The sequence below is a fragment of the Echiichthys vipera genome (genome assembly GCF_963691815.1).
Source record: "Echiichthys vipera genome assembly, chromosome: 1".
In the NCBI taxonomy this organism is placed as follows: domain Eukaryota; kingdom Metazoa; phylum Chordata; class Actinopteri; order Perciformes; family Trachinidae; genus Echiichthys; species Echiichthys vipera.
Genome location: NC_139826.1, coordinates 3,259,262 through 3,274,533, shown reverse-complemented (window position 1 = coordinate 3,274,533; position 15,272 = coordinate 3,259,262). Strand labels below are relative to the sequence as shown.

The following is a 15,272-nucleotide window of genomic DNA, read 5'->3' as shown; positions in this document are numbered from 1 at the left end:
CACGGGCTGCATGCACATAAAAAAATACTGTTTTTGACGAAAAGTGCGACTAAAGAGGAAACATCATGGAGGGTTTTAATGTGTCACGTTTCAAAAGAAACACGTGCACACTCCTTTACTCACTAAGTGGATTTTGTTTTGCTTATGATGCTGCTATAGGCCTAGTCTGCTGGGGGATAATACTTTTCCTGATCCTCTGAGCTTCTCTCCTCTCCGTCTGTATCATTCCTGTCTCATTAATGCATGTTACTAACTCAACTTCTTCCCCGGAGTTGTTTGTGCTTTGTCGTCTCTCAGGTCTCTGCTGATCGTGGTGGTGCCTGCTGCCATGGTCTTGCATGACGCTTCCTGCTACTATTGTTACTTTTAGTCATATATACTATCATTAGTTTATAAATTATAAAATTTGTAGCCAAGTAATATATCTCGTTGTGTCACAGCTTTTATTATCACTACTCATCATTGATCATATTTACCACCATAACTATTATCATTTTCATATTCTGTGTGTTTCTACTATTCTGTTTTATTAACTGCCATAACATGTAAGTCATATTCACATTACTATAGATATTATTATAGTTACTGTTACTCTTTGGTTGCTTGCATCTCTGGAAGTGTGTCTGTTTGTCTCTCTGTCCATCTGTCTGTCTTTGTGTCTGTCTTTGTCTCTCTCTGTCCATCCATCTGTCTTTGTGTCTGTCTTTGTCTCTCCCTGTCCATCTGTCTGTCTTTTCTCTCTTTCTCTCTCCTTTTCTTCCTCCCCAACCGGTCAAGACAGATGTCCATCCTCCACAGAGCTGGGTCTGTCTGTCCGTTTCTGCCTGTAATAGGGAAGGTTTTCGTTGCCACCGTACTCTACGGGGGAATTGTTGGGTCTATGTAAATCATAAATAAGTCATAGAGTGTGGTCTTTACCTACTCTGTAAAGTGCCCTGAGATTACTTTTGTTATGAATTGGATCTATAAATAAAATTGACTTGAATTGAACTTAAAAAGTCAACTATGTCAAACCACACTATATTAGGAAGTCCAATATGTGGAGGTGAGCTATGAAATGGTTGATGTGTTGAGCTGGGCTGTCACAAGCAGGAGATGGAATGTTAATTAATCAGGCTGAATGTCCTCTGCTTGACAGCTTTGTTGATCTTTAAACCTGTACTGTGGCTGCCTCGACACATCACAGATCCATAATGAATGACATACTCAGTCTAGCTGCTACAAAAGCTACAGGGACATCAGTGCTTCTTGACAGGACAAGGACAGAAATTTGCATTTTCCTCAGTTGTGTATATGACTACCTTTCTTGTTGTTTTTATAACCACCTGCCTTGTTCTGCACACGGCAAAACTTCTTGTTCTGTCAAGGTTGCGTTAGACTTTCTCATCTATCATTTTGAAATTTTGTCACAATCAGTGTTTGGCGTAACACGTTACAAAGAGTACAAACATTACTTTTAATTGTAAAGCAACATGTTAATTGGACAATTCAAGTAAGCCATTAATTTGGAACATTTTCAAATAAGTAATCCCTTACTTTTAAACTATTATGTGCCTAGTATTTCCCTGCAAGAACCAGATCAGACACTATGCCTCTGCCCAGCTTGTGTCAGATTGTTAGCAGCCAAAAGGTTATACATACCTGTCAGTTACCATTGAGGTTTTCTTTTAGCCTACTTTCATGTACATGGAAGTACATGAAGGCCGAAGCACACTTTCTGTGGACCTCAGCTGCTCCGACCTGCTAGGAGCCCTGTGAGGCCACAAAGAGAGACACACAGCGTTCATCTGACTGCCCAAACTGCAACGACAGCTGGATTTAAATCAGCAAAATATCTTTTTAATAAGGAGCTGTAAAGAGGATATTGTGTCTGTCATTCATTCGGGTCTGCACAGTTACAGATTTGGGGCCGTAGAATAGACAATGACGGTAAAGTCAGTGCATTCATTGGTAGACATAAGGGCGTCCTCTGGACAATGTAACCAACACGTATAAGCAATCACACAGCGGTTTTCATCTTTGGTAACACAAAAGTACTCAAGTTACAAAAGGATTTAATTTTTGTGAAGATGAATGACACACTCATATTAACATTACTATATACCTGTATATTATTATAGTTACTGTTACTTTAGTGGTTGCTTGCATCTCTGGAAGTGTGACTCTGTCTGTCTTTGTCTCTCTCTGTCCATCTGTCTGTCTTTGTATCTGTCTTTGATTCTGTCTTTGTCTCTCTCTGTCCATCTGTCTGTCTTTGTGTCTGTCTTTGATTCTGTCTTTGTCTCTCTCTGTCCATCTGTCTGTCTTTGATTATGTCTTTGTCTCTCTCTGTCCATCTGTCGTTGTCTTTGTGTCTGTCTTTGTCTCTCTCTGGCCATCTGTCTGTCTTTGTGTCTGTCTTTGTCTCTCTGTCCATCTGTATGTCTCTGTGTCTGTCTTTGTCTCTCTCTGTCCATCTGTCATTGTCTTTGTGTCTGTCTTTGTCTCTCTCTGTCCATCTGTATGTCTTTGTGTCTGTCTTTGTCTCTCTCTGTCCATCTGTCTTTGTCTTTGGGTCTGTCTTTGTCTCTCTCTGTCCATCTGTCGTTGTCTTTGTGTCTGTCTTTGTCTCTCTCTGTCCATCTGTCTTTGTCTTTGTCTGTCTTTGTCTCTCTCTGTCCATCTGTCGTTGTGTCTGTCTTTGTCTCTCTCTGTCCATCTGTTTATCTTTTCTCTCTTTCTCTCTCCTTTGCTTCCTCCCCAACAGATGGCCGTCCTCCACAGAGTTGGGTCTGTCCCACGTTCCTGTCTGTTAAAGGGAAGGTTTTTAACGCCAATGTGTGCTCAACAGGGGTATATTGTTGGGTTTATGAAAATCATAAATATGTCAGAGTGTGGTCGTCACCTACTCTGTAAAGTGTCCTGAGATAACTTTTGTTATGATTTGGCACTGTAAATAAAATTGAATTGAATTAAAATTCACACGATCATTACTGTCCTCTGTGTTAAACTGTAAAAAATAAATGGAAGACTGGCCTGTTTTGTATTTGTACAGCAGAACTCTGTGGCACTTGCATGCATCACCACTGTGTTGCTCTCAGGCCTGGTGTAGCCACTGCTGCAGCAGCCGCTCCGAAAACAGTCCGCACACATGTTCAGTAGCCTGTAGCCTCTCCACACACGCACTGAGGGGAGCAGGGGCGACTGCTGAAGTGAAGATAATATTGTCAGTACTAATAACCAACAGGCTCTAATGACTTTAAGTCACAGTAGATCTCCCTCAGTGTTCTGATCTGTTCTCATTGTTAAAAAAGATCTGTCAATAATGGTTAATATTCAGTTAACGCCACCTCTGTTCCATAACATCTTTCATGTTCTGAACATGACTGCCTTTTTTGTCCAGTGTCTTCTAAGACTCTGGCTTTGATGCCCGTGTAGGGAGCGATCTTTGGAAGCGTAATAATTTAATCGCATTTAGTCCTCAGAGGAGATGGTGTATTAGTGTGCAATGTCTCAAATAAGATGACGTTCACTAGACTTTACCACAGGAGGATGCCGGGCTTTAATCTTATGAGCTTCAGTCGGTTGTTAACAACAACAGAGCCCTGCTGGATGTCATTAAACAGAGCCAACCTGCACTATGAGCTTCACTAGGGGAGCTTTAACAATTAGAAAACTCTCTTTTAAGCAGAACAGAGTTTCAAGAAAGCAATATCTCAGTATTAAAATGTGTGCCCCCCAGAAAAACACTTAACGGGGCCTCGACCTCCTGTAACTATCCCTATTATTGAACCTATTATTGAGGCAGCCAGCCGATGGCACAGCCCATCAAACTGTCAACTGTTATGAGGCAATTCACAGAAATCTAGTCTGGACCACAGGCCCTGGAGTAGACCTTACTCCAGGGCCTGTGTTCCCAAAACATTTTGAGGCTAAAAGGAGCTCCTAACCTGCTGATTTAGGAGTTTTAGTGCTGAAAGCAGCTACTAAATCTATGAAAAGTCTGAAGTAGTCAAGAGGACTCCAAGTCACATAATTGCCTCAACATTTTAGAAACCTTTAATGATACTGGTTATCAGAATATCTGAGAGTGAAAATGTATAGCTTCATCGCTCTTCTTCCGTGTCTTCTGCAGTTATTTTTTCAAGATTCAAGATTCAAGAAGCTTTATTTATCCCGAGGGAAATTATTGTGCAACAGTTTCATACAAAGGCGGAAAAGGATGAGAGTAACAATAAGCATAAACATAAATCACATCAAAATAAAGCTAACGTCAGATAAATCAAGCAATGAACCAAGTGTGACAGAGTGCAACAGACGTCGTGGTTAAGCGTAGGTATATACAATATACAACAATACGCAGCGTGCAGTTTAGCAGCAGATTGAAATAAAATAAGTACAAACTAAATAAGTGAGAAGGAGCGATAAGTTATAAGTGTTAAAAATGTTAAAAATGTAGCAGCATGTCGTACAGAACTAAGTGACAGTGTGGCACAGTGGAGTGTAGCAGCATTTCGTACTTAAGTAAGTTACAGTAAACCACAGTGAAATGTAGCAGCATGTCTTAAAGCACAGTAAGTGTATCAGCAGATAGTTACAGTAAACCATTAATAAATAAATAAAGTGATGTAGTGGTGATATAAAGTGACAGTGTCGAATAGCAGCATTACTTACTGAAGTAAGTGACAGTACAACTGAATAAAGTACAACTGAATAAAGTACAACTGAATAAAGTGATGCAGTGATGGTAAAATAGTGACAAAGTGACATTTTTAGGATACAGTGTCTCCACTGTTCCTTACCTGACTGGGGGGAGATGAATTATAAAGTTTGATGGCCGCCGGAAGAAAAGACTTCCTCCGGCGTTCAGTATTACACCGGGGGAGAATGAGTCTATGGCTGAATGTGCTTTTGCTGGAGGTCAGCAGCTGGTGGAGAGGGTGAGTGTTGTTGTCCAGGATGCTGTGCAGTTTAGACAGCATCCTCCTCTCAGACACCGCCACCAAAGAGTCCAGTGTGACCCCCAGGACGGAGCCAGCCTTCCTGATGATCTTACTGATTCTCTTTGCGTCTGCTGCCCTCAGTCTGCTGCCCCAGCACACAACAGCAAAGAAGATGGCACTGGCTACCACTGACTGGTAGAACATCCTCAGCATGGTGTTACAAACATTGAATGACCGGAGCCTCCTCAGGAAATAGAGACGACTCTGGCCCTTCTTGTATACAGCCTCAGTGTTCTTCGAAAAGTCCAGTTTGTTGTCCAGGTGTACTCCAAGATATTTGTAATCCTGGACAACATCCACAGTCAGTCCGTTGATGGAGATGGGTGTGGGGGCAGATTTACTCCTGCGGAAATCCACCACTAGCTCCTTTGTCTTGGTGGCGTTTAGAATCAGGTGATTAGCTGCACACCAGTCGACAAAGGAGTCCACAACGCCCCTGTACTCCTCCTCCTTCCCCTCACTGACACAGCCAACAATTGCAGAATCGTCGGCAAACTTCTGCAGGTGGCAGGACTCAGAGAGGAACTGAAAGTCTGAGGTGTACAGGGTGAACAGAAATGGGGAAAGAACAGTACCCTGTGGAGCTCCAGTGCTGCAGACCACGGTGTCAGACACTCCGTCCTGCAGTCTGACATACTGTGGTCGACCCGTCAAGTAATCCGTAATCCAGGAAACCAGGGGAGGGTCCACCTGCATCGCCGTCAGCTTCCGTCCCAGCAGAGCAGGCCGGATGGTGTTGAACGCACTTGAGAAGTCCATGAACAAGATTCTCACTGTGGTCCCCGCTCTGTCCAGGTGGGCGCAGGCACGGTTGAGCAGGAAGATGATAGCATCCTCCACTCCTAGTCTCGGCTGGTAGGCAAACTGTAGAGGGTCCAGTGATGAGCTGACCAGGGGCCGAAGAAGTGAAAGAACCAGCCTCTCCAGGGACTTCATCAGGTGCGACGTCAGCGCCACCGGTCTGTAGTCTTCTGAGGTGCTGGGACGCACCTTCTTTGGTAATGGTACCAGGCAGGATGTCTTCCACAGCACAGGGACCTTCTCGAGACTCAGGCTGAGGTTGTAGATGTGCTGCAGGACTCCACACAGCTGGATTGCACAAGTTTTGAGGACCCTCGGGCTGACACCGTCGGGACCCGCTGCCTTGCCTGGGCGGAGTCTGCACAGCTCCTTCCTCACCTGCTCTGCAGTGAAGGTCTGTCTGCTGTGTGTGTTGGTGGGGGTGGAGAGAGGTGATGGCGGGGGGGAGGGGACAGGTAGGGCAAAATCAGGAAGGAATTGAGGGGGAGGTGTCAGCAGGGTTGGAGGTTTGGAGGTGGGTGGTTGTAGAGGAGCCGTGGGGGGGTGGTCCAGAGCCCTTTCATCAAATCTGTTGAAGAACAGATTTAGCTCATTGGCACGTTCAGTACCACCTCCTACCGTCTGGCTACCAGATGGTTTGTAGCCAGTGATGCTCCTCATGCCGCTCCACACGTCCTTTAAGTTGTTCTGCTGGAGTTTGTGCTCCAGCTTCCTCCTGTAGGTGTCTTTGCCCTGTTGGATCCTCTCCTTCAGCTCCCTCTGGACCTGCCTCATCTGCTCTCTGTCCCCCTCTCTGAAGGCCCTCTTCTTCGCATTCAGCAGGACCTTGATGTCTCTGGTGACCTACGGCTTGTTATTTGGGAAACAGAGTACAGTCTCTGTAGGAACAACGCTGTCCACACAGAAATTGATGTACCCTGTTATGCAGTCCGTGAGATCATCAAGGTCCTCCCCATGTGAATTACAGAGCAAATCCCAGTCTGTGAGTTCAAAGCAACCCTGTAAAGCTTCGTCAGTCTCCTGTGACCATCTCCTCACAGTCCTGGTGGTCACAGGAAGCCGCTGGACTTGGGGCTTATACAGGGGCTGCAGATGGATGAGGTTGTGATCTGATCTTCCAAGAGGAGGAAGGGCAGTGGAGCTGTAAGCCCCCTTAACATTAGCATACAGCAGGTCCAGTGTCTTGTTTTCCCTGGTGGGACAGTCCACAAACTGCTTGAAAGTGGGCAGTGTTGCAGCCAGAGTGATGTGGTTGAAGTCCCCAGATATTGCAATGAATGCGTCTGGGTGCCGTGTCTGAAGTCCCGCGACGACGGTGTGGATGACGTCACTCGCGCGCGCCGCGTTTGCAGTCGGAGGAACGTAAACAACCAGAACGATCACGTGTGAAAACTCCCTCGGCAGATAATATGGCCGCAGACTCACGGCAAGCAGCTCAATGTCCGGGCTACACACACGCTCCTTTACAGTAACGTGTCCAGGATGACACCACTTGTTGTTAATAAGAATAGCAAGTCCCCCACCTTTCCTCTTGCCACTCTCACGGTGACTCCTGTCCGCCCGAACAGTCTGAAAGCCGTCCACAGTTACGTTCGAGTCCGGGATGTCCTCGTGGAGCCACGTCTCCGTGAAACACAGCACACTGCTCACACGATACATCCACTGAGTCTTCACCAGGCCCGCCAGCTCGTCCATCTTGTTAGCCAGCGACCTCACGTTCCCCATGGTGATGGAAGGGAGAGATGGTTTATATCTCCTCTTCTTTTCCCGTTGTTTACGTCCAGCCTTACATCCCCTGTACTTTCTCCTCAGTTCTTTGGGGATTTCAGGCCTCTCCCGCATTAGCGCCGTTGGTGTTAGCGACAACAGCTGTTCACGGGTGTAAACAATGGAGCCGCCGCATTGTTGCGTCCAGACGGAGACGCGGTCGGCAAAAATAGTCCCAAGAATGAGACAAACGGACAAAAAACACGTAAGAAAGTTCACGAACATGGTTGGCTAAGGTTAGCACTACGACTTACAGGAAAAAGTACTTAATAAAAAGACAGTAAAATAAGATAAAATAGCAAAAAGGTGCGGAAAGGAGAGGGAGCAACTGTTGCTGGCTGCCGCTTTACACAGCGCCGGAACCGGGAACCGGTAACTCTGAATTCTCCTTCAATGAACTCCTTCCTCATTTACTCTGAGTGACTTAGGAGTGCTACAGAGGACACCTACATTTATATAGATTTTATGAGCTTTTTTAGCGCTACATGCTTTGTGAATTACCGTCATTGAAAGAGGAGTAAAAGAAGCCATATATGCAAAAGTAGAGAAACCATTGCTAAACAGAGGAGGAGGTTCAGGCGGCTCTCACGTCATTTTATGTGCGCCTGTTCGGACATAGAAAAAAAAAAGAGAAGACGGACCATGAGCGAACATTTAACAACAACAACAATGGTGGCGAAAGGTTCGCGTTGGTGTGATGCGGAGTCGGACAAACAGTCGACAAGACGCACAAAAACTCAGAGGTCTATGGAAAGATTTGTAAACAAAGCGACGCATCGCGATGACGTCAATCAATGCGTGTGGCGTGTGGCGTGTTACGGCGTGATGACGTATGGACAGGCAAGAAGCATTTGCGCAAGGCCCAGGCAGTGTGAGTACAAACTGGCTGGCCAGCGGGGGAGAGGGAGGGGGGCCAAGTACCCTAAAGCCCGGGGCGCGGTGCGGAAGGACAGTGTGAGTGCGCCCTTAAAATGAAATTATGGCGTAAAATCATCCCAGGGCCTCATACACTCATCAAATAACCAATCAAGACAACTCTTTTTTTTTTCGTCTAACAACAATTAACGGAGAATTCCTGGTGAGTCGCTAACAGCCGAATGCAGCTAACACTAATTAGCTCGGGGCGGGACGGTGAAGGCCAACCGTACGTAAACCAGATGTTTGGTGTTATTTTGAGCAGTATTAGTGGTTAAAAAAGACATTTTAATGCCTTCACTGTGCTGCCCTGAGCTAATCACTGTTAGCCGCATTAAATTTCATTAATTACTTTTAGCGACTGTCTTCGTTGATAGTTGTTACACGAAAAGAATCCTGGGATGATTTTACGCCAGAATTCCACTTTAACGTGTATTGTTAATACGGCTCCTGGTCATTCTGAGACTTCTTACATGGCTACCCTCTAATTGTTAATGAGACTGACAGTTAGCCAATCACAGCCTCATGGAGTCCTGCTGAACATCCAGCAAAAGGGAGGAGAGAGGAGAGCAACACTTGTGGTTCATTGCTGCCTTACAAGATCCAAATAAAGTGTTGAGCAAAGTCTGCAGAACAATTTGGCAGTGTCCAAGGGGGGGAGACAGACATCACACTGGCACACATAACACAGGTGACTTTACAGACATCAACAAAAATAACTTATTGTGTTGAGTTTTGACTTTCACATTAGTCCACTTGACCAAGCCTACATCCTCCATTTCACTCTTTCTCATCTGGTCACCTGCAAACCTGTCAGCTGCTGGGAAGAGTGAGAGAACAGTGAAATGTGTGTCATCTCAACAAGCAGATATGTTTCTATAAGGACCTTTTCCATCACTGCCAGGGCTCTGATACAGCCACTTACACAAGTCTGAAATGGCTGCAGTTTAAACTGCCTGTAAAGTGATTTCATTCAGATGGACAGGGTTCTGCATTAAGTTCACTCCTGGTGTCTTCCTGGGATAAAAGGGCAGTTTATCATGCAAAGATTAAAGGGCAAGGACTCTCTCAGTCTCATTTACTGATGCAGAAGCCTGGGACCATCAACAAGAGTTTTTGTCTTTCACAAATACTATTTGAGATGTTAGAGCGTGAGATGAAAATAAATACAGGCTGCCGTGCAAGCAGAAATAAGAATCAGTCTAAAGTTTATATTATGCTTACAGCTGCATCTGCGATATGTGCAGGGAAGAGTACACTCTTACTTTTCTGTCCCAGTCTCAAATTGAACCTATGTGAAGGTCACAGTAGAGGCTGCACAAATCAAAAGATAACAAAATGATATATTATACAGGGGTGAGCATGGAAAAGATGTGAAAATCCTTTTTCTTCCAAAGAAGCTTCCCCAACAAGTACATCATTAGCTTTGCAGGTACAGTATGGTCGTAGACAAAAGTGTTGGACAAATTACACTTTTGAGGAAAAGTCAGTGCATCACCAAACTGATTAAGCAAAATTCATTTTGAGGGGAGCATAGATGTATCAAACGTTAAATGAAACATATCTGGAGAGCTCTGCCTTGAATAAAAAATAGACCTGCTCCATGAAAACTGAGAATCAGTCCCCTCCACAGTTGACTTATTTGTCTGGCATGGTGACATGAAACTGCAGTTTCTCTGTTATCTATTTATTTTTATTTATAACCTTAGAAGAAAGAATAATGAAAAAGGAGAAATTAAGTTAAAAACAGGAGCAGTTAGTAGTCAGCTACACGTGCTTACATCATAGGCTCCGCCCTGCTCCTCCGTAGCCTGATCTGTTACTACTATGCAGTCTGTGGACGCTACTGTTGCACGTGTAAAACCGTGGATAAATTGTTTTGAGCATTGCAACTTAACAGTGAATGAAATAACATTTGGAAAGCACAATCGAATTATTTACTCCCATTCAAGTTAGGAAAGCGCTAAACAGGAAGTTTACCGGCTCGGAACAGAAGTCTCTTGTGATCACTTAGGGAGAATTGAATCCCCTCTACCATGGAAATCAGAGTGCAGGTGATGTCAGACAGAACATGGGAACAGGGTGTAAGTAGTTGATAATTTTGTCTGATATCAGAAAACTCAATTACATCTGAATCCAATCTACCTTCTGCAAGACTTGTAAATTACAAATAGTACACAGGCTTTTCTCATTCAATTATTGTATATATAACAACTAAAAGTAATGCACAGCAATTCTTGATGAGAATATGTTGTTAATGTACAGCTTTTACACTGGATTTATTTCTGAGACTGTAAAGTGTTCATGAAGGCAAATGTAAAACAGCTGATCCCATGCGACTGTGTTTTGGCATGCAAACAGTATTTGTACATCCATGTATGAGCTTCTGTGCATAAGGTATTTCTCCTGTGTGTGTGTGTGTGTGTGTGTGTGTGTGTGCGTGCGTGTGTGTGTGTGTGTGTGTGTGTGTGTGTGTGTGTGTGTGTGTGTGCGCGTGCGTGCGTGCGTGTGTGTGTGTGTGTGTGTGTGTGTGTGTGTGTGTGTGTGTGTGTGTGTGTGAGTGTGTGTGTGTGTGTGTGTGTGTGACAGGGCGTGTGAAAGGGGGTGTGACAGGGTGGAGGGGTTTATCATAGAAAACATCACCCATAAAACCAGCATGCCATTACCTTTACAGTCATGTCGATCTAAGGCAGTGGTGTCGAACTGATCCAGTAAAGGGCCGCTGTGGCTGCAGGTTTTCATTCCAACCAAGCAAAAACACACATGGTCCAACAAACCAACTGTGTGAAGGCAGTTCAGGTGATTGAATAAGTCGAGTCAGTTGTGTTCTTGCTTGGTTGGAATGAAAACCTGCAGCCACAGAGGCCCTTTACTGGATCAATTTGACACATGTGATCTAAGGAAACATAAGAAAGGGGAATACTGTCACCTCCCGTCTGTGTGTATGTGTGTCTGAAACACGTTAAAACAGTGCGTGCAGATGTTAGCAGGCAGGAGAAGCTACTTGTCAGGGGACAGTAAATCTGAACAGAATGCAGCCAGACAGGAAGGATTCTGTGGTGTGAGGAGGATCTTTTATCCTTTCAGCATCACAATAAATCACAGCAATCACTCCTTGGCAAGGTACAACAATTATCCTTCCATTTAACATTCCTCTGTGTGTTTGTGTGTGAGTGTGTGTGTGTGTGTGTGTGTGTGTGTGTGTGTGTGTGTGTGTGTGTGTGTGTGTGTGTGTGTGTGTGTGTGTGTGTGTGTGTGTGTGTGTGTGTGTGTGTGTGTGTGTGTGTGTGTGTGTGTGTGTGTGTGTGTGTGTGTGTGTCAGCTAATGGCAGAGAATTTTATTGGAGAGAAGGCGGACAGGGCTGCAGACCATGGTAAATCAACACAGAAGTGGGGAAAGCATTTGTGGTCATTATATTTTATTTTGAAGAAGGCACTGACCAACACACACATATGGATGTGCACATACATGTCAGTGGCATGCTGAGGACTGAAAAGCACTGCCATGTGTCAGTAAATGGGGCATGACATATCCCAGCTCTGAACCAGATGTTTCACTTGAACTGCTCCTCAGCGTTGCCCTCTCTATATTATCAACACCGTTTTACAGTTGCATGTTATTACACAATCAAGAAGTTTATTTAAGACTTCCTGTGAAATAATTTGTTTTGCTTCTTTCTTTTGGGTTACACTCTAAAATGACTACTTGCATGCAGTTAAAATTGTAGATCTAAGTCCAACCAGTCACAAATAATAATAATAATAAAATAATAATAATAATAATAAAAGTAATAATACAGCACACTCCAGGATAAGAGCTGCTCTGGTTGATTGTTCCCGTTAAAAAAAACATACAGTATGTACAGTGGACATTTCTGAATCTGACACTAGGAGCTGAAGTAAAACCACTGTTGCTTTTGGCTGACATTTTTGCCTCTTTTTCATGCATGTCTTTCTACATTATACCAGTACTGAATTAAACATAACTATATTGAAAACATTGAATTTGTAGTGAAAGTGTTGTTATGTCAGTATGACTGTCAAAAGACGAATCTCTGTATCTTTTTGCTGTGAACCGTTAAAACAGGCCAGACCACAAATCTGAAGATGTTCTGCAGCTGAGCCTCACTCCTTAGGCAGCAGAGACACTCCTGTTTCAGTCTCTAGTGGAAAACACACTGGCTCCTGGAGTGAAGTGCAGCCAGCATTTATGATCTAAATTTAAATTTATGATTTAAACGGATATTCAACACAGTACCATGACCATAGACTGTAAAACACAGAGCCTCATGAACCGAATCCTCCTGTTTCTCCAGATTAGCATCTAGTGTATGTGTCAATGATAGCAGGCTGTACTGCAAGTCATGGTGCAAGTGTAGCTATTTAATTAGCAGAACAAAGCTAACATGTTGTGTTCCTAAACCATCTGTTTGTACAGTTGATCGAACCATCTTGTCACTTATGGAAACACCACCACATGAATGACCACAGTCTAGGTCCAGATGTCAGAGTTAGCTAATGCTAATCTTGACAACTAGACTCTGAAGAGAAGTGAGGGCCAGAGGCTGTCACTCAAGAGGCCACGCCCCTAATTATTTATAAACTTTAACCTCCAATAAAATAAAAACTAGTCTGTTACAAACAAATTCTCCCCCCTCAGTGTTGTCATGGAGATATGACCTAAACATACAGACTAGAATGTCCTTTTGTCCCAGGTCTTAAATGTGTTTAATTATGCTGTGAAAACGACCTGTTTAACATGGGGGTCAATGAGAAACTGCTCTATTATGAAACCTGCCCCTACTGGACACTCAGAGAACTGAAGATTTTAGCACTTCCCGATTGTATCAACCAGGAAGTCTGACTGAGAGGTCAAACAGAAACAGAAGTCCGATTAGAGATCGACCGTTATGGATTTTTTTATTAGCCCTGGCTGATGACCGATATTTGGAGCTGTTACTACTTTTGCTCCCTCAATTTCCATCATAAAAATTACACAAAGATGATAACAAATGTTATGAGTCTCAATTTTTAAAAAAGGAACATTTATTGAACTTAAAAAAGGCGTCTTCAGCAACACGGAGTTGCCTATGGGCGCCTGTCTGTAAATAATGGCGGGAAAAATCAGTGAACACAGCAGCCCACATGGGTCAGCAGATGTTTCAAACAAAGAGCTGCAGCGGTGGAACAAATCCAAAAAAGTCATGTCAGGCATGGACAAAGAAGCAAAACTATTTACTGAACAATGAGTAGGAAATGACACCACATGCAACTGTTTGCATCTTCTGTTCCAATGATGCACATTTCCAATTTTTTTCAACAGTTTGAACCTGCTTTCACTTGCTTTCTCTGTCTTTGTTTACTGGCCAAACCACCTCAACTGGCTCCTTTCAACGCAAAGGAGCAGCGGCTCTACTCCGAGTTTCTCACGGATGGCTGAATTTCTCACCCTATCTCTAAGGGAGACTCCAGCCACCCTCCTGAGAAAACCCATTTCAGCCAGTTGTACCCGCGACCTCGTTATTGCGGTCATGACCCAGCTTTCATGACCATAGGTGAGGGTAGGAACGAAGATTGACCGGTAGATCGAGAGCTTTGCCCTCCGGCTCAGCTCTCTTTTCGTCACAACGTGCATTAGAGCGACTGCCATGCCGCCCCAGCTGCTCCTATTCTCCGGCCAAACTCACGCTCCATCGTCCCCTCACTGGTGGACAAGATCCCGAGGTACTTGAACTCCCTCACTTGGGGTAAGGACTCATTCCCTACCTGGAGTAAGCAATCCACCTGTTTCCTGCTGCGAGCCATGGCCTCAGATTTAGAGGTGCTGATCCTCATCCCAGCCGGTTCACACTCGGCTGCGAAACGATCCAGTGAGTGCTGAAGGTCAATGACCGACGATGCCATCAGGACCACATCATCTGCAAAAAGCAGAGACGAGATCCTCAGCCCACCGATCTGCAACCCCTCCCCACCACGACTATGCCTCGATATCCTGTCCATTAAAATCACAAACAGGATTGGTAACAAAGTGCACCCCTGGCGGAGGCCAACCCCCACCGGGACCCATCCGACTGCCGAGGATCCGGACACAGCTCTCGCTTTGGGTGTAAAGAGATTGGATGGCCCAAAGAAGTGACCCCCTCACCCCATACTCCCGCAGCACCTCCCACAGTATCTCCCGGTCATATGCCTTCTCTAGATCAACAAAGCACATGTAGACCGGATGGGCATACTCCCAGGCCCCCTCCAGGATTCTTGCGAGAGTGAAGAGCTGGTCCGTTGTTCCATGTCCAGGATGTAATCAGCATTATTGGAGTAGAGCTTACCAGGGAGGCTGAGTAGTGTGATACTCCTTCCACGCAATGTTGAAGAGCCATGTCAACCAAGACAGCCCCTCCAAACCCAAAGCTTTCAGCATTTTTGGACGTATCTCATCAATCCTTGGGGCTTTGCCACTGTGGAGTTGTTTGACTACCTCAGTGACTTACGCCAGAGATTTTGACAATGATTCCCCATCAGTATCCAGCTCTAACTCTACAAAAGAGGGCGTGTTAGTCGGATTAAGGAGTTCCTCAAAGTGCTCCTTCCACCGCCCGATTACCTCATCGGCTGAGGTCACCAGCGTCCCGTCCTTACTGTAAACAGCTTGGACAGTTCCCTGTTTCCCCCTCCTGAGGTGTCAAATGGTTTTCCAGAAGCACCTTGGTGCCATCCGAAAGTCCTTCTCCATGACTTCTCCGAACTACTCCCACACCCGCTGCTTTGCCTCTGACACAGCAGAGGCTGCAGCCCTTCTGGCCCATCGGT

The 15,272-nt window shown here is 44.8% G+C and overlaps 1 protein-coding gene across 3 annotated transcripts in view; it reads right to left on the bottom strand.

The window, feature by feature from the left end:
• cemip (cell migration inducing hyaluronidase 1) overlaps window positions 1-15,272 on the bottom strand; it is a 255,839-nt gene that overhangs the window by 162,234 nt on the left and 78,333 nt on the right. The window contains exon 1 of one of the 3 annotated variants that reach the window (XM_083918246.1): window positions 1,642-1,688. The exons of the other annotated variants lie outside the window; for them this stretch is intronic. The gene's annotated coding sequence lies outside the window, so the exon portion shown is untranslated. Of the gene's footprint in view, window positions 1-1,641; window positions 1,689-15,272 lie in introns of those variants that run through there. 3 annotated transcript variants of the gene reach the window in all.